Source organism: Epargyreus clarus, unplaced genomic scaffold, assembly GCF_041222505.1.
Source record: "Epargyreus clarus isolate Ecla_fem2 unplaced genomic scaffold, WU_Ecla_fem_2.2 ptg000034l, whole genome shotgun sequence".
Lineage (NCBI taxonomy): Eukaryota > Metazoa > Arthropoda > Insecta > Lepidoptera > Hesperiidae > Epargyreus > Epargyreus clarus.
The window spans coordinates 6661342-6685594 of NW_027332239.1; the positions used below are offsets into that span (position 1 = coordinate 6661342).

General features: G+C 32.9%; 2 protein-coding genes across 2 annotated transcripts in view; one reads left to right on the forward strand and one right to left on the reverse strand.

Moving 5' to 3' along the window:
• zfh2 (Zn finger homeodomain 2) overlaps positions 1 to 17527 on the reverse strand; it is a 167640-nt gene extending 150113 nt beyond the window's left edge. The window contains exon 1 of the mRNA XM_073091476.1: positions 17325 to 17527. The gene's annotated coding sequence lies outside the window, so the exon portion shown is untranslated. The remainder of the gene's footprint in view (positions 1 to 17324) is intronic.
• Positions 1 to 24253, forward strand: part of LOC140756163 (sodium-coupled monocarboxylate transporter 2) — a 545697-nt gene that overhangs the window by 166569 nt on the left and 354875 nt on the right. The gene's annotated exons all lie outside the window — the stretch shown is intronic.

Below are 24253 nucleotides of genomic sequence, written 5' to 3' on the forward strand. Positions count from 1 at the left end.
CAGCCAAGTCGATGAGTCTGACAGTGACTATACTAGACAAATTTAAATAATGTTACTGGGAGACACTTCTTTAATCGAATCACTTAGCCGCCTACGATATCAGATAATTTACCTAATATTATAAATCTATTAACCCTAGTCTTGATTAAGTTTCTGAAGAAACAAATGTCCACTAGGCAGTAATGGGTTGATGACAAAATAAAATCAAGTGTAGTAGATACTTAGATACTTATCCCAAGCGGTTGACAGTGGGAAAACTCCCGTCATTCCCTCCAAAATTAAACGTCATTCCACAACAATAGTGTAAGTCACAATTAATGTAAACTGTTTACATGATACGATCTCGAGGTGAACCGACATAGCCGTGAGACCATTATACTTTTTCGACACCAATTACTAAACAACTAAATGTGACGGAAAACAAAATTGTGCACATGAACATTAGGACGGTGGATTGTCGTTAACTGTTATGGACATGACTTATAATAAGTTTAAGTAAAGTTTTTGAGTTTGAAAATGTTAGTATGAATGAACTTTAGAAAAAAGAACAAATAACAAACGAGTGTAAATATTTTGGTACTCCCATGTAGCTTAAGCCTAATCTTAAGCTTTAAAGAACCTACTAAAAGTTTAATCAAAATAGATAATATTTCCCTCATGATCAAACTAGCTTAGGTACCTACTTTTTCATAGAAGAAGATAGATGTGACTAGGTACAGAACATAGACAGAGCTCCAAATCTAATAACACCTACTTTTTGCGTTACACGATTTTACGTACGCAATTTAAAGTGATTAAACCGCGCACGCAAATGAAGAAATAAATTTAAAAGGTGTCATCGGTTAATCGTTATTTCACAGCGACCATCCGTTTTTACAACCGCAATCAAAACGTGATTGTCGCATTCCCAAAAAACTTACTTAATTGTGTCGGAGTGTTGATGACATAAACAGTAATTACGTAGGTACGGTGCGATCAAAAATGTTATTAAAATACGCTTAGCGACACGCTCTGGTGACCGGACTTAAGGTAATGACGATTTTTCAAGCTATTAAAACGATCTTTGAAGTGACGATGGGAAAATAACTGTAAGCTATCTGCTTTTTCGTCGTTGGAACGGGTGATAGCTGTCATTATAACCATTGTGACAATTTTTTATATTGAGTATATTGCATTGCATATAATGCATATAATGAAAAAGTTTGATGCAAGGTAGACACGTAGTTAAGATTCAGGTTTGTCTATGAGCACGAGATACACGAAAATTTAAGTGCAATGAACTTTAAAATGAAGTTATCAAGCAAGTACAAAAAGAAACAAGCGATATATTATATAAGTAAAATACTTACTCATACGCAATAAATTAGGTACCTAATCTTCTGACTATTAAGTGAAACCTACCTACCACAAAACTTACTTACTTAAAGTGACCATAAATATAAGTTTATTAAGTTAACAATAAATATAAATGTGTATAAGAAAAAAAACAATAGTTTTAAACAATAAATGACCTTAGGTAGCTATCGAAGGATCTACTCAGGGTCCCCAAGCTCCTAAATAAACCAAAAACGCGCCATTAAAACCACACCTGTTGGACCCCAAGCGGATGCTTTCCAAATAATTATCATGCAAATATCTCTGCTTCAGGGTGCTATTGTTTTAAGATGATTTTTATTGCTCGTACCACATAACAATGGGTGCCGAGGGCTATGCTTAGCCCACTGAGGACATTCCTTTTCGTTTTACGAACCAGTATTGGTTATTTTGGTTAGTTGTCCTAGTGGTAATGATTTACTGGTGATGGTAATGATTTAGTATTCGTTATATTGGTTAGTTGCCCTAGGGATAATGATTTAGTGAGGTTTTAGTGCCTTCTTGTTAGTTTCTGTCGAGGTTAAAAAGAAAACCGTTCTGTACGCTTACCATGAGTTTTTACGTTTCGACAAATATGAGTGTTTTGGTATTTTTTTACGTATTGGCCCATACTATTTCCAAGTTCTGACACAATCCGCTAGGGGCGCTGATTGGAAATTGTATGGGCAAATACGTGAACAAATACCAAAACAGTCATGTTTGTCAAAACGTAAAAACTCCTGGTAAGGGTACTGGTGGTGGTTCCGTAATCAAATATAAAAATGCTGTCCTTATAATTGCGACCAATTCGTCCGTATTTCATTGTCATTATATAGCCAGCAGCATTTTTTTTTAATGAAAGTGCATACATTTTTGCGTAGGATAGGTTTTTAAATCAGGCTTTCATTCATTTAGTTGGTGCTCTTGCTTTCAAATTTACTAGATAAATTCACTAACACCAACTACAATTATTTTTATTTCATTGATCAACTCACTTGATTAGAAGATTAATGTGTATTTTATAATTTTCGAAAGTTTTCTATCATTCGTAGACGGCCGGCACCAATTAAAAATAAACGTATGAACTTGTCGAATTGAATAGCAAAGAAGCTTATCGGTAACATTAACCACATCTTAGATAACAATAAAAAAGTAGTTGTTTTGAATAAATATTGCATTATACATAAAAATAACGTTTATTAAGGAGAACCTCATTATTTAGGTACATAGACGGAAAAATTAAGTGGAGTACCAAAGAATAAAGGAATGAAATGTAAGATATCGTTGAAAGACAAGACAAGGCAAGAAAACGGCAAATTGCCTTAGCCTTTCCGTCGCCTCTGGCGTTGTTTACACTAATAAGCTATACCCTGTAGCCTATAGTAATAGGCCATACCTTGTAACCTGTAGCCTATTGAGTCCGCTATGATACTGGCAAATCAGTATTTAAATTATGTAACAGGACTTGAAACTGTATGAGGTTCACAAAGTAAGGTATGTAGGACTGTAGGTACATACCTACTTAAATAGAATTAGTAAGTCTATATTTTCATGTCTTATACTGTCTGTCCGAGGTCAAGTACTATTTTGTTTACCAACTTATTAAATACACATAAAAAATAATTTAAATAGAAAATAAGGAACCGGAAAATTGCATACTCCACATTTTAGTATATTTTGTATAACTTGTTATTATCCTTACGATTTTTACAATATAAGACACTTTAAATTAAAAAATACAATTATTTTTACTCTGTAGCAAAGATTATGTAAATACATTAATAGTTATATAGAGAAATAGAAAAGGATCATAGTCAATCGCATGTTTTTGGGTGCCACAAAACTAATTTTCAAAAAAATTTCCTCCATCCAGTCGCAAATACTTAACGACGGAGAAAACGTAAAAAACCTTAAGAATCGAATATTAAAATCCATGTTTTAATGGCCACCGTTTATTGCTTCCAGATATAACGTACGAATTTACACCTCCGATACCGAATAACGAGCCCCAATATTAGTGTAATTAAATCATAAACTAAGATAAAGCTAACTAGTAAAAACGCCGCACCACACTAATCCAATGTGATTTACAATTAGCTGTAATTATAGCTCAGAGCCCGTTAATTGCCGGCCATATTAATTATCAATAAAAGCGAAAATTCCAAGTGAATCGATTTATTAGTTTCATGTCACAAATTAATGCTGATTACGTTTAGTCTAAATAAATAAATGCGGCCGTAAAACATTACAACCCAATCGATTTATTGCGGCGATAGTTTATCATTATCATCAACCTATTATTGCCCCACTGCTGGGCATGACTGAGAATGTAAGGTCGTTTTTTACCATGACTTTTGTGTAGATTAGTAGCTCTCAATCTATATTTTTGAGAAGTTTTTTAACGTTAAGTCTGTTAATAGAAAATGTCTATTGAGTGTTATGTTTAAAGTCTTGGGTTCGATCCAAACCCCAAGCGAATAAGATAGATACATAATTATAAAGAATTGGGTTTTTTACATCAGTGGTGATACATTCATTATTTACAATTACCACCACTTATCTATATACTTAATAGATGACGCAATTAATTACACAGTAAACAAACTCAATAAATAATTCGAATTTACCTCCGAAGTGAGTTAGTTCGCGATGTCTCGAAGTAGCGTGAGCAAATAAAGCGACATCATAGCTATTTCGGATCGCAACAATGACTCGTATGTAATGAGAACCAAGAAACTCGACCACATCTGCTGCGAACGAAACTTAATTAAAGTGACACTTGGCATGCATAATAAAATTATTCACGCATAATCCGGAGATAACACCAGTACCTACTCACAATGCAGGCGTACGAGATATTAATGTGCATACACACTCGCAGGTTTTAAGGTGGTCTCGACCGCTTTGGTGCAAAAAGTAACGAAAAACATCCCGGCATTGGTACGATAAAATTTGCATTGTAGGTATTTCAAGTACATAAACAGTCGATATACGGGCCTCTTTAGATAAACAAAATGTACGAGCCATGTATGGCGGTTAAGTAATAGTAACTGAAAAGGACTTATTAAACACGTTTATTTAAACGAGGACACCATTTTTTAGGCTTATCTTCTAATAAGTTGCAGATGTACGGAGTAATATTAAATATTTTTAAGTTTTTATCGTCATGTGACTGAGGCAGTCTATACTTATAAGTATGAATGGATAGTTGCGTGAATTTATACTAGTTTTTCGCATATGTCTCTTGTTTGTACTTACAAGACAATTACAAGAGTATCACTATTTATAAAAACTACAATGTCACAAGAATTCAAAATATCAATGTTGTTTCAAATGTCCAGGTCAATTATAGATGGCGCTATATCTTATATAACCACGACAATTATATCTGTGAGGATGTTGTATAAAATATAAATATTCTTATACTAGATATAACATTTACTTAGAAAGATTGACACGAAGAGGCATTATGGACAATTTTATGTATGATATCATATCTGCATTCATTATCGGAGTAATTAAACATTTATTGCTTTAAAGCGTCCGACGATATTTAAATTTAATCCGTTTTTATTGCGCGGTCCTTTTTAATTATAAGGTGAATATTTTTGTACCTTTCGAATATAAAAACTTACGAATTTTTAACTTTTTGTATTAGAACTTAATTAAGAAGGTCTTAAAGTGGATGTTTTAACAAGGCTTTTTATTATACTGTATGCGAGTGGGTGCGTAATGGAGCTAAGAAATGCAATATACAATATCTGCTAACCAATGCAAGTAAATGAATAATTTATAAAAACACTAGTTTTTTGTTCATTTTATTAGAGTTGTAATGTTTTAAATTTCCATGCAACGTAATTCGTATATGTATTTCTATGTAGGAGTTGGTTAATCCAGCGATAATGGAAAGTTTTAGAAAAAATGTTTTAATGTAAAAGTATTTTACGGATTTTAATAGTGGTACCTTACTTGATAGGTATTCATTTTATTTCCTTGTTAAAATGTTAAAGAATAAAACATTAGGAGAAAGTTCCATCCTTTCTAGTAATTATCATAGGCAATGACCGCTTATCAATGGAGGCACTATCAATGGTATCGATTATTTAATAGCAAATATAGGAGATAACGTTTTGGGAAGTTATCGACTATCACTAATTATTGGTAGATAACACCAGTTATTACGGGTATGGAGTGCCTTGACAATATAGGCACTTAGGTAATCTAACCATAGATTAACTTGTCTTTGAATAAACGTGCCGACGACAGTTTTAATTTTTTATATTAATTTCTTTTTTTTTACCAACAAATACATTTTATTTTTTATTCCTTTGTTGTTGTTTTTGCTTATTTTTACTTTTATACCAATATAAAATAGTAATAATTAGATTAAATAGATAAACTAAATGGATTAAAGTGAAATTAAATTGACTTATTATTTCCATTAAATTGATCTAAATTTGTATATCTGTTAATTTCTTTTTTAAACTTTATTTGTTGACCATACAGGTGACGAATACAAAGATTAAAATATAAAAAAATAAGACAAATGTTAAAATTTACTTCGAAAACAGACATAAGTGTCAGTTATTTTGCATAAAAACTCGTTTTGCCACTCTATTGCAATAACTTTTAATGTAGTATTGTTTTATTGCACAACTTAATAATAGAGTTATTAATAACACTTCATACTGTTTTGTTTTATTCATTACTATTGAACTTTTGATAAGCAAATAATGGATTTTTACGTAACAATTTTGGACAAATATATGTAGGTTCCGATTGATCGAGCCAATATATTATTTTTACAGGAAAGTATAGGTACTTTGTTTCTGTTATTATAAATTTAAAAAAACTTTAATACTTACTACAAGTTACACTTTACTTGTGTAACTTCTTGAGGCAATAAACCATTCTTCTTGTTTTATTATTATTATTAAATATTTCTAACTTAAACTTCTACGTAATAATATTTCTTAAGCAATAAAAATAATATTACACTTAAATTAAACATTACAGAATTTTACGCGGAATAATATTTGCTTACCTACACTAAAATTATACCCAAAATGCAATTAACGACACCATATAAATTACACTTAATTATATTATATTTTTATCAACATTTCGTGTAATGTTTATTTGTATATCAAAGTAAAATAACGCGACTTGTGATCGTAATTAAACATATCAGCAGATAGCCGGGCAATATACAAGGGATTAGTCTTATCAACTAACATTACCATTATATTTTGATGTTACGTTTGTTTATTAGTGTTGACCGAACTTTGTTTTTTCTAATTTGCTTACAATAAATTGAAATAAAAGATATTTTCATGTACCTGCTGCACATAGGTAGGTACCTACCTACGATATAGGTAACATATAAGAGGTACAGGAAGGTTTCTATATTCAGAGCAGACTAGCAGTTTTACGCGGACTATACGTCATTATTAAGGCTTTGAAAAAAATTGGGAAGTGGTACAAGAGAAATAAGTTGAAGCAAGATTCTCCATTGAATATCTTGGTTACATCAACTGTTACGTGTTGACAAATATATCTACATAAATTAATTTATTGCTCTTTGCTCAAATAAAAAAATCTTTAAATTGTTTAACAGTATCTTAACACACTTCCAAAAATCCACCTCCTTTTCTTATATTCTTATCTTTCCTTATATCGGATACTACATGTTATAATGATTGCCTAAATTACATTCTTAACGTAACTTCGATCGAATTCACCAACTCTTCGAAAGCCATACGGAACGCGTTTCTGCGTCGTTAAGGAAATTGCCAAGTTATATTAATGAGCAGGTAAATTCGCTAATTAACGGAAATTAATCTCAGCTGTATTTAACGCTGTGACGTAAATATGTGGTGTTTCCATTTTATATGGTCTCCGTGTAAGTTATTTTTAAATGATCCTACATTTAAAAATAACTTACACACCATGAAATTTTATTTTTAGAAAGGACATCGACAATAAATAGAGACCTATTAAATACGCCTATGGTCGTGTGAAAGTCCAGTTCAAATCGTTGTATTTCTATAAATTATTAATATTATGTCCTTACAGACAGATAAATAATAACAAAATATTTATGACGAATATATAATAAATTTATTTTTAGTTTTATTTTATGTTTCTATATAGGGACTTTTATTTCATCCGAAATACTGATATACTTTCGAACAAAAAATCATTGAATGAATATTCCGTCTATATTGATTTGGCAATATCTAACATTATTTATAATACTTATATATGACAAGCAGACAAACAGGCACATTTTTTAGTATCAGGATCTAAAGAGCAGGTGATTAACTTGCGCTGTTTAGTAAGATGTAAGCGCGAGATGCTAACATTCCATACTATGCCCTTAATGCACTAACTTTCTGTTTTTATACGAGATTCCTGAATATTTACACCAATGTGTTATTTTTTATATTTTCCTATCAACAGGCAGTTCCTTCCGAATTAAACAGGCATTTCAACATTACCCCGTATACACATAGGCATATTTATTTATTTAACTCAGAAAACACAATACAATTTGCAAAGATAACAAGTAGAGAATAAAAGGTCGTAGTAGGTCGTCGAATATAAGGTATTTAGTATCGTGAAACCTAAATAGCAGGTGAAATTCGCTAATTAAGCGAAATTAATCTGCGCCGCGTTTAGTGGTGTGACGTAAACGAGATGCTTTTGTTTTATTGAATAATTGCCGGTGTTTGCCGGACTGGTTCCTCCAAGGCCAGGCGTCGAACTTGCGTCCTATCATGACGAGCGATGCCGAGATTGCGGCCAAACTCATGCTCATATCCTCACTCGCTTACACGTCCTTTTAACGAAAATGGAGATACTATATTTGCCTGTATTTTTTTGTTAGTAAGTACATACATATATGTATGTCTAAATGCGAGTTTTTTTTTATAAAATTGGTTATACTTATTCTATGGTTATTTATTGATTAGAGTTACGTTCTATAATGCCACCAGCAGATGTTTCAATTTTACATTGTTATTTATAATATATATGTATCTTAACATTCTTAACCTAATTAAAAATATATAATTGAATTATTCGTAGGCTTAAGATAGTTTTTGTCCATCCCTCAAGCAAACCCCGGCGACTCACACGATACCAAAAAGATAAAAATACTTAATGATATATACCTAGATCGCTGTAAATTTTTCATAATATATAATAATAATACTTGCATAATATATATAGACATAAGTTTTCCCTATATATAAGATATAAGGTTTCCCCATTTCGTAGGAACCAGAAGAGGTAGAAAAACATTTCTAAATGCAACGTTTAGATTTCTGTCTAGACAGGAATCAAAGTTTAGTCTGCGTAGCAAACCGGTATGCTAACCACTGCGCCACGTGGGTTAATAAATATAACAAAAAACAAACAGCAAACAAGCACTATTGATTGCAAATTTCATACTAACGTGCCTTAAAACGTGTTACTTTTTCGATCAGAACAGGTAGTTGAAACTTAGACACAAACAAATTAAATTGTACCACGCAAGTTAATGTTGCAAATTTATTATTAGTACATAAATAAGACTAGACCAGAACTTCATAGGACTAAGGAGATAATAAATTTAAAGCTGACCGTATATCAGTTTTCGATTTATCGCCTGTCTCGTATTACGCGGGGACATAATTTTTTGAATCTGAACTATTTGGTGGGTTAAATGGTCACTTGATGTTGGGTTATTGAAAAACGCCCGAGGTGTATCGAAACGACACCCAATTTGACATCTCAGTTTTGATTTCTTTCAAAGACTACACCTGTTTTTGGTTTAGTAATAGAATGACTGACTATGATTCGCCGCATTTTTATTTTAAGGATGTTACTTAAATAATTATTGGGGCAACGGATGTTTTAATTTCTGATAGAGCTCCTGTCCTATTGGTCATAAAAACTATGATCCCTGTCTCGATGTCAGGAACAATCGTTATTTTAAAAATATATATTTTGGAAATTATTTCTAGTAAAGATATTCAAAACTTATTTATATACTCATACGTAAAGCTTGTTAGGAATTCATGTTTGAAATCAATTACATATTTAACATATAATTTCCTACAAGTAGGTATACGGTAAATTATGAAGATCAACGCCGTGGGCTGTGTTAGAATGCGATTATACGTCCATTAATTTACATATTATATATTACAAATCGCATTACAATTTACTAGTAACAAACTACTAGTTAGTTAAAACTGCTAGTTAATAGTACGATAATATCTAACGATATTTTACTAAATAATTTCATACAAATAGGGAATTTTTAAACTATGATAAAAAATGGTTTGAGTGTAATTTAGCCTAATTTAGTCAGATAATTATTATTGCTCTATAATTGCAATTAAAATTGGTACCGTGTAATTGCACTGATTATCCAGAACTATCAAGGTCTGAGCTTTGCACGAAATCAATTTATTTTGACGAAAATAAATGAAAACTAATTCAACGTTAAACATGTTTTAATTTGTAACAGAAATACTTACCCAATAATGAGGCAAAATTAATTAACGTTTGGATAGAAAATATTCATTTTAATGGTTGATTATTTGTGTATTATTGTAGAGACCCGTGTCCAGTATGACATAAAAGGCTTGCATCCGCTGCATCTAGAATAAACTAGATAAAATCCGTTAGATTTGTCAACTTCGGCTCAGTCACCATTATCCACGCACGTGCGTCACGAAATATGGCCTATTATCACACACAACAAAGAAACCTACCGAGGCGCGCGCCGCTGAAAAATATACCACGAAATCCGATACTGAGGCATTAAAATCGCCTCGTCTTTCAACCGAGCACAATATAACAAATCCTAGGCGCGGGTCGGACGAAATATTTCAAATGCAAATCGTGCTAACGCCATGAATGTAATAGTTTGTCGTGCCATGCGCACGCGCCGCACACCGGAAACAAATTATCATACCCATATATAAGCACGTACGAAAATGAAAAACTTTTTGATGTCAACGGTTCTTATAAATTGCGCTAAACTAGAAAACGGACCGGACGCCTAATTCCGATTTACAGTTGAACCGTCTCCGTTTAATATGATGAATTGATGATTTTGTAACGTATAAGTTGTTGTGTTATTCAAACTGCCGGACTAAATAGTGTTGAACGGATATAAGATTTTTTCACACATCCTTTAAGTAAAAATGTAGGTATTTTTATTATTTTGGTATGCAAATTTTCGACAAAAATAGATTGCGGTTAAGCAGACTCTTTCTATTGGCGAAATGTTAGCGAAAATGCATAACTAACATTTGGGATTCGGTAACGTATTTCGCAACGGCCGTGAACGAGCGCCGTTAAATTCGGTAATCGATTTGCTTAACGCTATGTTTGTTGACATTTGGTTACGACTGAATCCCAATAGTGGTTTCGGTATTCTTGTTAGAGAATCGGGTGAGATTTTAAGATATCTTTGTTTTTAAAAGGAATAAGCATTATCTGTCACTTATAACTTGAAAAAAATCGTGAAATGTATGTGCATGTTATGATATTTTTTATCCGTCATACTCATACCAAGACCGAGCTCTTGTGTGGTCGTCTATTGTTTTTATCTGTGCGTTTCTGTACCCTAATCAATATTTCCACTAGTTTTAGTTTCTATAGTAAGAATACAATGCCGAAACGAATGAGTAACAACTAATATAATTGTAGGCAAGTTTAAAGTGCATCTCTGCATTTAAGATAACATTCAAAATCTACAAAATTAGCAACTGATTATCGCCTATCTATTTCAAATCGATTCGCATTACAAAACAGCTTGCCCTCATCCTGTAAACCTTCCTAGCTTTCAGTTCTATCTGAAATCGGCTGAATGTAAATCCCTAAGCTATTGTATGGTGTAATGCATGTATCTGGGCGATATGCCGACGTCCTCAGGTCGCTGACATGACATTATCATCGAGACTTAAGGACTTGTTCTATCGATAACGAAAATTAAAAGCGTGAAGGACTCAAACGAGAAAATAAAACTTGAGACACAAATATATTTTTTTAAATATATTTTTAGTATTAAAACTAACCAATGATTATTTTACGAAATATAAATTTCACTCTGTTATGTCATACCTAAACTAAATCACAAATGTTGGTGATTATTATAAAAGAAATAAATCTACAAAGTGTGGAATGAATATTTGTAAAAATACACCAATAGGGGAATCTAACTTGAAAAGGTACTGACTTAAATTGGATAAAGAATTCTATTAGATATTATTGTAGGTATATCTAATCATAATAGAGTGAGAATAGATCTCTTTGAGCGAAAATAAATAGAGAAGTGTTACTACAACATTAAAGATATAATCTGTCAGAAAATTGCAGCAGTACAGAATTACAACAGAATCCTGTTAGGTAGTTCTGACGCGCTCGTAACTAGCTAAGAACTTAAGTAAGGATTAAGTTACTTAGTTACATACTTACTAACTTAAGTAAGAGCAGTCATATGCCTAATACGACGTACAGTATTATTGATTAATTAATCTAATAACAATAGTTTATTCCTAATTTGAATTAACATACACACAAGTTGGCCTTAAGCACAGATTAATAAATAGTTACTACGTAACCTTAAGTTAAAATAAGAAATTATTTTAAATTATAAGCTGGGTTTTGTTAACAAATATATAACCGTTGTAATGTTCTCAATGTTCCAAATTCAAATTTTGTGGATTGCCTAAAATTACAACCGAATTTGTTTAGCGAGAGTATCGTTTATCGTATATCGTTTGCCATTAGCGGTCACTATCCGGTAGTTATACATCCGATTTACGACCAAACCACAATAATCCTAATACATAGGTATTTATGATATCGCCTAATTTCAAAAATGATATAGATAGAACTAGTTTAAATCAGATTATAAATTAACAAATTGAATTCTATTAGGAACCTATTTATAAGTTAAAGGCCTGTATTTTCAAAATTCAGGTTTTTGATCGTACCTAATATCCTTTTAACACGTTTATCTACTCTAAAGCTATAAAACATGTTCGTGGGAAGACAAAATGTTTTGACGATAATAAATATTAAGTGCTTAGTGGAACGTTAAGAAATCCGTTATTTATTTCGATTACTATTGTAAAATTAAATGTCTGATTTATTTTACTGCGCAATTTATTTTCTAATATCGTGACATTTTTTTGTTTTATTTTCAAATCGATCTATTATTTGTATTAATCTAGTTAATTATTTATATAAATTATATCTAAATCTTACAAAATATTATTACGATAAACGGAAATAATTTCCTTATTATCAAAGAATGAACACTTACTAAAAAGATTACACTCAATATTTCAAACTATTATTTATTTTTGTACCTAATTAACATTACTCACATAAAAATATAAAACGCAATAGTCAAGAATTATCGAGTAAAAAAAATACAACCTTACTGTAAAAAATTCAAATCCAAAGATGTCCACTGCTTTCTTAAAAAGTTTCAATTAGTCCCACTTCGGCACCAATATACTACCCCTTGACCAATCTTAGATACAATCGTACGAGTGCGTTATCTTTCTATCACGAGTCCATCTCAACGAGCCGTCACGATTGTCCTTATCTCTCGAGTGGCTGAGTCGCGCGCTTTCCCATACCGATAAGGCGGTTCCTCTACCGCCCGGTAGATGGCGTTAGTTGTCGCGAAACTCGCGTGGACAATCAAATTGAACCGCGGTAAAATTGTAACAGATAAAATAGTATTTGTTTACTTTTTTAAATTCTTACGCAGATACTAAATAACAATAATCAAGTACATATATAATTTTAATCAGATCTTTTTAATATATTTTTTAATCAATGAACAATCATTCATTTATCTTTAATAAGAACTTTTTTACTAACCTTTGAGTAATTCAGATACTATGAGTATGTGCCAATATAACTAATTACAATAGGTGGCAAAAGACAAACATTTGAGTTTACTTTAGCCGTACCTATACCTACCTACGTCCTTAAAAAAATCTACTTAAATCCATTAGATGACGCCATAAGCTCAAATAGATATAGTACACATAATAAGTAGTACGTTACATATCTAACCTTAGAACTAATTACTTGGTTTTAAGAGCTGGGAATCCCGTGATTAGGTTTGCATTTTTTACTTCACGAATATTTTTTACCTCGTAAATAGGTAATGGGTATGTGCTCTAAATAAATGTTAAAAAAATAAGTACATACCTGCCTAGTTCTTATTGCTTTACTAATTATCTTACAATCTCTGACGAATTTGATTTTGTCAAATTTAGATTTTAAAATTTCTGAGCAAGATTAAAACAAGCATTTTTTAGTTCCAATCGATAAATTACCCCCTTGAATATAAGTAGAAGGTACTAGCACTGAATCAGACAGAATTTCAAATTAGAAAATTAAAATTCAAACAGTGCAAGACACATTCCTATACATATCTACTAATAAAATAATCCTTAATTTTACCTCAAGTTATTAAGGTTTCTCTGTTCCAAGTACTCTAAGGACATACAAGGAAACAAAATAACTAGGTAGTTAGCTACAAGAATAGTTGTATTAAATTCCAGCTCCAAACAATCGTTTGTTATTTGTTATCTATGTTCCGCTCTATATTCGTTAGCAGTATGCAAAGTAAATTGATTTCCATAGGCCAGTGGCGCTATTGTCGTATTTTCGCGCGTCTTCCGCGCCTACGCACCGTATCAATTATCAGTTGGTGTCTGAGGCTGTAATAAATTAAACACTGTTTGCGATCGATACTGATCTAAGGTCGTTTTGATTAATGACTCCATCTGTCCCGTATCAAGCGCGATAGGGAAAACGATCAGGCAAGATGGCCGCCCGTCGAGATGGAATGCGCGCGCGCCTATTGTTTTACTTGTTCGATTTTTGAATTGAGTGAAAATTTTAAAATGTAATATTGAATAAATTATGTGGTTTGTTTACAAGATCGTAACCTTGTTTTTTCTGTTCCATGATCGTAACGATCTGGTTGACAGTATTTAGGAATTTATTAGATCTCTTTTATAAGAAGTTGTAATCTTTCTTACTTTACATTTTTTTATTTATAGAATTAGTTTTCCTTCATATCTGCTAACTTCGTCACGATAAATATAATTTGTTACGGAATTATTTTAAAATCAATTAAGATTACATTCTTATTAAAATTTTCAAGTCACTGATTTACCTTATCCTTATTTTATCATTAACTTACAGCTATAACTATTCTAATAACTATTCTTATAATACCGCTCTAATAAATATTTTCTGCTAAGTTGGTGCATACTACTTAGAGATATTATGTAGATAAGTTTCACCTCATTACCATCAGAGCATACCACAGTTGCTTACAAAATGATAACGGAAATCATATAATATATAAATTATAAACAATGTTTATTTATGTAAGCATCTACTAAATGACGTCGATTACATCCTGTAAGTACGCAATATAAAAATAAAACATATTTTAATTTGTTTAATGTTCAAAGATGGCATTGAAAGTAAAATATTACATTAATCCTTATACGTATAGGTATAATATATGTGTGTTTGTTTGGTCGTTCACGTTCTATAATCAATTGATCTAAAATTTAAACACGACATCATGTCATAAAGATGAAGGTAGAGTAAGACCTGCTATGAAAGATCCAACACCAAAAAATAAAGATCTGGTGTTCTGTGTTTAAAAGATAGTACAGTTCAAATTAAAACTAAGTCCTCATGTGAGCAGAGTCGCGTGCGAAACTAGTATTATAGTTATAAATAGTAAAGCGGTCAAAACTCTCTAACCAACAATACTAAAGATAGGTTTTATTTTAAGATCACAATAACTTTGTAATTCTGTAAGCAATTATTGTAGTTTTTACTCTTATTCTATACAATAGGTAGTGTAGGTAGGTAGGTATCTCCTTCTAATTTGGGATTTTCCTCATTTCATTCCTTTACGTTTTGTACGATTAATTCTAAGGATAATTAGTATGAAACTACGAAATGGTATCTTTAAATTATTTAAAGTAAATGCATATTAGCAACTCCGTCTGCATTTACACTAAGTTAACTAACAATACTTACAATACTTGACGAATCGGATTTTTAGTAAGCGACATGCTTATGTGGTGCGCGTTTAAATATTTTAAGCTTTTATTTCACTTCATTTCTAACTGTTGACATCTTTTTAAAATGAATCTAAACGTAACATTAAAATTATGAGATTTAAAAAAATAAACACAAGTAATAAATGAGACACTAACTTTATTCTAAAATAACTATTTTTACTACGGATTTTTGATCAAAACACTCGGAAACAATGTATTCATCTCAATTGAACATACTAACTAGTCACTTCAATAATAACGTTTACATCAATGGAATTACCTGAAAGATCTCTACTCGTACGAGTATATATGTAGGTATATAACAGAATTATTTAGATAAACAAGTGCAAAGCAAAACATATCGCTGCAATTTAAATTTTTCGCTATTTCAAATTTCACAAAATCTTTTATAGATTACCAGTAATATTTCCTTAATACGAATAGTGAACGATAAACATCTCTAATATTATACTTCCGAGATCTCAAACAACGGCCCAAAGATTTTAGGTAACTTGAAGGTAACTTAGTTATCTACTACGAGTACATACTAAGATAGGTTTTAGACAAGCAACTGATCTTATAGTAAATAATTATCACCAGCATTATTAGGTAGCAACAGTTTTAAATAATTATCACTGAAAAGACTTAAAAAACGAATCTTTCTTTTAATACCTACTTTGTATTGGGTTCTTGACATCGCTGATACGAAGGTTAAATGACAAAGTGAATTAAACAAACAAAGAATTTAAACATTAACAAAAACATATAATTACAACAAAAAGATTAACAGCAAAACAAGTTTCTAATTATCGATTTACCTTGTAACTCTTAGCAAGACCAATGAAAATCTTGATAAGTCTTAATCAAGTTTAATTATAACTGTAGATAATTCAATTATTTTATTATTATTTTAATCAATTTTAACGTTTAATTACGTAGGTAAAACTGACAGGTGTACATAATAAGTAGGTAATACCGCAGTATCACGTTCCGAATTTAAATTTGAATTGATATTTGAAATTTTAGACAGGTACACCTTTAGTTGTTTGAAAATATTTGGACTTTCGTCGCACGGGACTGTATGATACCTATATAAAATAAAGTGATGAAAATATTTTTCTTTCGCTTTGAATAATATTGTTTTAGATTAATTCTAGGCTAACACTAAAACGGGTATTAAGAAATAAGTTAAGACTGTTCCCCAAAATTCGATCAAAAAATTTAAGCGTCCCGGAAAAAAACTTGTCAGTTTGATTTATGAAATTTTAATTAAAAGTTACTAATTGTTAGCCATGTGTAAAATGTAGTCAATTTTACCGTTTCTCTACCTGTTTTTTAGTTAAATTTAAAATTTCGCTGTAGTTTAAAGTACACTGCATACCGAATTGTCCTATGACACGAGATAAAACCGAACTCTATCTTTACAATAAGAAATCGAATTCGAAACATGATGTAAACTCTACGGATTTTACAATTTCTTACAGGTATCAGTCGGAAATATTATACCTGTTATAAATACTAATTACATTAACTATGAAATCCGTGTAAAATTATCTGCGATTTACCTTAAAACCTTGTTTAGCGCGGATTTGAGTCAGCGCAATCAAAAATAGCGTAAAATGGACTAAGTCGATTGGCATATCAAAATATTCCTACTAAAACAACTCTGCCGTATTGAATAAGAAAATTTGATATTTCTGAGAAGTACCTAACTTTGTCATTTTCCAGTTTACCACAACTTTCCTAAAACGATCACAACACGGAACCGCACGATACCTCAATCCAGTACGATCCTACATAGTATGCACCCAATTAGCGAGATTCTCATTGGAAAAATCAAAAAACATTAACCTGCGAGCATCGCCCGATGAACGGCCTATACCGGCGTGAGCGGCATCACAGTCACAAGCACTTCAGTATCCGTTACAACAACAACACTTCAGTCAACACACTCGGGTCACGGGTAACACTAAACTTGAACTGTGGTGTCTTGTGGTCGTAAGCGACATACACGTTGTATTGTCGACGGTCGCCGGCACACTGCGCGGTCGGGCCGCGGCCCCCCGCTCTGCGGCGCCCCTCGCAGGAGGCGGAGCCGAGGCGAGGCGAGGCGAGCTTAATTACGCTCGAAGCGAAGCGGGACGGGTATAGCGAGTGGGCGCTAGCTATTAGCACGGAGAGCGGGACGACGCGTCTTAAGTATTTTGTATAAGTAATGAGGGGCGAGGGGGGCACCCGGGAGCGCATCTCCCGCCAATCTTTAATGTTGATTGCGCCGCCGACGCCTCTATCCCTCATTAAGGGGCCCCGCCTAGCGTTAATTGCGCCGGTTTAATTGCGAACGCGGCGCAAATGAATGCGTTTTTACCCGCATTCCGCGATTGGCGATTTATTTCGGGACGTCCGCGCTATGACGCTCGGATACGTTTAATTGGCGTAATCCGACATACAATAGTTATTTATATACAAACATTGTCTTATCAATATTTGTCTTGTAGTATTTACTTATGCGATGCTGCCATGTTTTAGACGTAGGTATCATATAATTAATTCTAATTGGATAGGTAGATACGTGAAGGTCTAATTAGATGTATTTGGCAAGCTAACAAGTGGTAGACACAGGTAACGACCGAACAAAATTTAATGGCTTAAACTTATAACGTGAGGTGAATACAGAATCACTCTATTATAACATTAACATAATGTTTTACAATTATTATACTATGGGCTCCTATTTTGTGGGTACCTGTAAGCAAACATATAGGTATTTAAGTATGTAGAAATCTTTTTAGTATCTACTTAGCCTACATAAAACAGCAGGAACTTAACGTAGTTTAAAATAGGTAGATACTTATCTGTTTGAAGTAATCTTTCGAAATAATAGGATTTTTAATAAATAAAATGTGTTTGGATGATAGCAAATTTCATAAAAAAATACTTTTAAGTTACATAATAGACGGTAGGCACTTACGAACCTAACTAAGAAGGTAGAAAAATATACCTACGTGAGATAAACATATGTCTGAATATTTTTTGATGTAATTTACACATTAAGACACCTGTAAAAATACCGTAACCAAATAATAGAGTTAGTACCAATTCGCTACCCGTTACTCTACCATCCGATCAACATGGCAAATATCTCTACAAAATAACCTAAGAACAAGATACCTTGAGTTAATTAAATAACTACCTATTTATCTTAATACAATGCAAAAAAATCATTTTTGTCTCTATCATTTTTATCTCTACCAAATGTAACAAAAAGTTATCAATGCGTTCTCTACATTTCTTAAGCGTAAGAAACTCAATAAAGTTATATCGAGCTGTTATGATTTAAATATCACAACTAAAAAAAGACTTCTCTATTTAATAGATACAGGTAGAGTCATACCTATCCTCATATTTCTGTTTAATAGAATGTAGTCTTATCTATGTTTTAATTTGAAGGCTGTCATATAGCAAAGTTACTCATACGAATTTCAAATTAGTATTTTCGACTAGCTGTGTAGGTAAGGGTATTTCCAAATTATATTTTTTGTTTTCCTCTTTCAAAATCACTAGTTTTTGAATAGGTTTAATTTATGTATCAAAAATGTATGTGTTAAAAGGCTTTCTTTCCGTTATATATTAGTATTAAAGGCGTAGTTAACGGTAATGTAGCCTACTTGTTGTAAAATGGTCACTGTCGCCCACGGTAATATAAAAGACAGAACATAGACTCTACTTTTACAATCTGACAAATTCTACTTACGAACATTCTGACTATTTGTTTTAACTATGGTAGAGTTCCTTGTGGTTCTATCTGGAAGGTATTAACCTTTATCTACAGTACCCTTAGTATGAGTTTTCAGTTCTGATACAATCCGCTAGGAGCGCTGATTTGAAATGTATGGGCAAATACGTAAACAAATACAAAAACAGTCATTTTTGTAAAAACTCATACTAAGGGTACTAGTAGGTACCTATATCAACAGATATCGTATGACAGTCATAGGTCGTGGCAAAAGAAAATCATATCGTTTTATGAAATTTGTGGTTTTATTTTTTAGTATTTCGATCGCTTTTTTAAAAGGGCTAGGCGCTATAAGGGCAAAAGCTATCAAAGTATCCATCTTTCCGTCTACTTGTTGCAACGATTATTATGTTGCGTAGAGCCGTCCCTTTATGTCCGTTAACATATATTCGATTTATTTATTAGATCCGAAGCCGATTCCTTAAGTTAACCTGGGAAGTTAAATATAATACCTACTTGGTACCGAGGTACTCCACTTCTCCCACACTCAATATATGTAGATACAATTTTATGTTCGAAGTTTATGCGACTGATTGTGTTTCAGTTTGTTTATGAAAGTTTTTTTGTACAACATTTTTTGGTTCTATTCCGGCACCACTGCCACACGTATTTCTACCTCAAAACATCAGTTTTAAGCGCTGCTGTGTTCTGGTTTGAAGGGTATGGTAAGGGAGACATACTTTTCCGCGGCATTCCAACTTAGCTCTCAGGGGTAGCGACCAGCGGCGCATCTGTGACCGACCTCAGGTAGCGATCTATTATCTGGCCTCAATTACTAATGTCCACGAGTGGCAGTAGCCACTCACCATCAGTTGTGTGTAGACGTGTCTGCGACTCCTATCTTATAGAAATGATGATGAAATACTCTTATCCTCTATGTAATGGTACCAATATGGCTTGCAGCTGTAGGATGAGTGAGCTGAATAAAATGCAACAAAAATAGTCTTAAATAACAAGAACTAGTGACAAATAAGACGGACCGAAATTAATTTTTGTCATTAATATTTATACGCACCAACGGCTATTTATTGTAGATGATTATAAAATAGCGATATGTGTATAAATGAAAATTATGACGTCAAACTAAGGTTTGAACCTATCATCGACAAACGGCGGCATCGACATACATTGTTTATTATCGATGAGTATAAAATATGCGATATCTGCCTATAAATAAAAATTCTGACGTCACACAAAGGTTAGAAGATCTCCATTTAAATATTTTTCCATATGTTCATAAAACATTAGGCATATTGATGCCTAGATGCTTAAGCTTTGCTCATTGATATCCTCAAGGTTTGCTCTACATCTTTACGAATAATAAATACCTAAAGATTCCGTTAAATATTTACTTTATTATTGTAAAATATGTGGAATTTTGCACCAAAAATGTACATACATATACCAAAATTAAAGCCGCTAAGAGTATAAAGGTATACCACAATCGTCATAGGTCTGGTAATTCTACATTGCATTACATTAATCCAATAATGGTTTATCTATTAATTTTATTACAAACAAGCAAAATAACTTTAGAAGCTTAATATAATAAACTTTATCAAGGTAGAGCCGAGACAAGAATGATATTGGTATAAAAATAAATTTCTTATTTCTTTCTTAACCCTTCAGCTTAAAATAGAGCAGCGCTACATCACAAGATAGCAGTAATTTATAAAACTAAAATTATATATTTTTTCTTTCTTTCTTAACCCTTCTTTTATACCATAAACATTGGCATAGACACTCGAACGAGCGGAATCATTAGCATGTGTAGCAAAAAGCGATCATTGGAGCAATGACGGTAGCTAAATAAATAAATGGCCGTTTTCCCGCCCACCCACGACGCAAAAACTGGCTACTAGCGACACCTGTACGCAATTGTTTGGATAGGTAGGACACGGTTGCGCATACTTGATCGAGGCTTTTATTGGCTTGTAATGGTATTTTGTGTCCCACTGTTGGGCACGGGTTTTTAAAATTGTGGGGGGCTTAATCATGCTTTATAAGGCCGCCGACTAGATTTAGGGAATGTTAGATCGATTGAATTTTGACTTATTAATCGGTGCCGACGGTGCCCTCCAAAGCTGCGGATGAATTGTGGCTACTAGTGGGCACCCATCTATGTCTTGACCGCGCCTGATGATCTTTAACTTTGACGACGGAGCTACGCGCGCTTTGCGTTATACTAGCTATAACAATAGCTACGAGTATCTCTCAATTATTTCACCTATTTGTCTTGTAATAATTTATATAAAAAATGAAATATCCGAATAATATTTACATCACCAGACACCAGTTTAATATGATCGAAGTATATATAGAGAGAACACGATAGACAAATAATACCTAACAAAAAATACCTGCGTAGGTATAACGATTTCTGTGTTCATTCCAATTGCATCCTTGACATTGAAACTCCATAACTGACGCATAAACACTGCACCTTGCAAACTATAATAAAAATATATCGAGGCTCAAGAATGTGGTGTTTATCCGCTGAATATTTGTCCAAATAGAGCCGAATACGTAAACAAAAATATTTCGCAATATAACCTTAGGATTTTGAGATATAAGCGTACCTAGAGTTTCTAAGTCAGTGCAAGTGCAAATGATATATAGGTATGCGGTTTTTAATAGGTAAACCAAATATTTGTACAAATATAGTGCCGAATACGTAAATTAATAATTCGCAAAATGACTTTAGTTATACTTCAGTTTATTGGATGATGTTTTTGTGGCACTTGTTATATAAAATATTTGTGCAACACTGCTATACTAAAAAGTAAGTACTAAAAGTTCCTATACTAAAAGAAAGTGTTTCAACTTTGAAGGCACTATCGTCATACCTATTTCTGTATCATAACATCAGAGTTATACGATGCTGTGTCCTCTGTACCCATTTTAAAGGGTGCAGTACTAGCGACATACTTATGTGGAACGTTCCAAGTTCCAACCTAGTCCTTAGGGTTAGCGACGCATCTGTAGCCAACATCAAGAAGGCTATCCTTTCTATGGTTGATTACAGATGTCCATGGGCGTTATGTCTCGTTTGTTATAACAATATAAGCTAGAAACTCATTATAAAAATAAAAATAATCGTCTGCTTAAAAATGGTTTATGTCACTTTCATAATTTAGACGAATCCAACAACACCTCATTTACGTATTAAAATCTGTAAAGACGTTTCAATAGCAGCACGTTTGATCGGATATAATAGGTACACAGTCAATATTCACCCAATAACATTACCCTCCACGCTCAAACACTAAGCGAAGTGAACTAGAAAACACTAAACAGTCAGAGGTTTTAAACTTTTTGCGCGGGTTGACCTGTAAGCCTATTCACGGCGGGCAATGACCCGCGCGTGGCCAACCCCTGACCTTGAGTATCGTAAACCGAATGATGTAACCGTGACTCCTCGTAACGTTACGCTAGGCTCTCGTCGACGCTTGCTCTAGACTTTGGAACTAAACTTGGTCGAAATAACGTGAGGAATAAGTCTTAGAAAATTGACGGACAAATCGGAGGTCTATTCGACCACTTCGTATGTTTGTTAGTTTTTATGTATGTATTTACCTAAATGGTGTGTTCTGAAACTACTGGTCCGATTTGGATGTGTTTTTCATTACTGAGTACCAAAATTCTACATTATTCCTACAAACTACGTAAAAGGTAAAAATTGTTTAACGTGAATTTTTAGCCCACTAAGGAGCGCAGTACAAATTTGAAGATACGTGGAGTTTCGTCTAAATGATAGTTTCGTCTGAATTCAGAAATACCGGATTTGCGAATTTTGCCGACATGAATTGTAGGAACCTAGGTACCTTCTCGTCATTTACATCGTTAAAACAACCACCCTATCTAATTGTGGTGAATACTAGTCGCTCGAAGAATTATATCGAAGGTGGTAGAACCCTTTGTGGTTCGACTCCGGCGGCACCACCGCCACACCTATTTCTACCTAATAACAGCAGTGTTTGGCGCCGTTGTGTTCCGTTTTGAAGGGTGTGGTAAGACTGGGTGGAGACAGACTTTTCCGAGGCGTTCCAGCTTAGACCTCAGGGGTAGCGGCGCATCTGTGGCCGACCTCAGATAGGAAAATCTAATCCTATCTGGGGTTGATTACAGATGTCCATGGGCGGCAGTAGCCACTTACCATCACGTGGACTGCATGCTCGTCTGCTACTCCTATATTATATTATAAAAAATATATACCATATAGGTATATATTATATATTGTTTTGAAAGCAGAAATCACATCATTTCCACTTCTACAATAGGTATCTAAGTAAATTATAATTATCTGCAGTAGCTATCTGTTAACAGACATTCGCTACTACAATCATACGCTATGTACTCGTAAATATCTAAGTAATATTTTAACTAAGAATTATAGTTTATCAAAGTTTGACAATTATTTACAATACATATAAGATTTGTAATAAGATTTTCAACATTGATCTATTGTCCAACAGTTGGGAAGTTGGGTATATATGTAACTATAGCTACACTACTATTACAAAGCATTTGACTATTACAACAATAATAATTAATAACACTCCGGCGTCCGTCCGCACGTATTTTTGCTTAATTGCCAATCATTTGATGACTAATTTGTTACCGAAATTTTCGTCTACTTATTAAAATCCGGTCGGACAATAAGCATTTTTTGACTTTAGTATGAGTATAAAACAGATAAGGAAAATGTGCTGAAAAATGTTTTTATACGCTCGAATATAAAGATTATAAGTTGAACTCGGTAGAAAGTGTCTCGATTAGTAAAATAGTTAGTTGCTTACAAAACAATCAGAGCACAGTTTTTAGATAACTTACTTTAAAAATCAGAAGCTGGGACTTTTTCCTTACTTTTTAATGTTTTTACAATCTTCGTAACACTAACGTGGTCATATAAAAACCATTTGCACAATGAGCTGTAAAATTAATTTTCATCTGTAGAAAGTAGCTTCGATGATGTTTTCGTAAC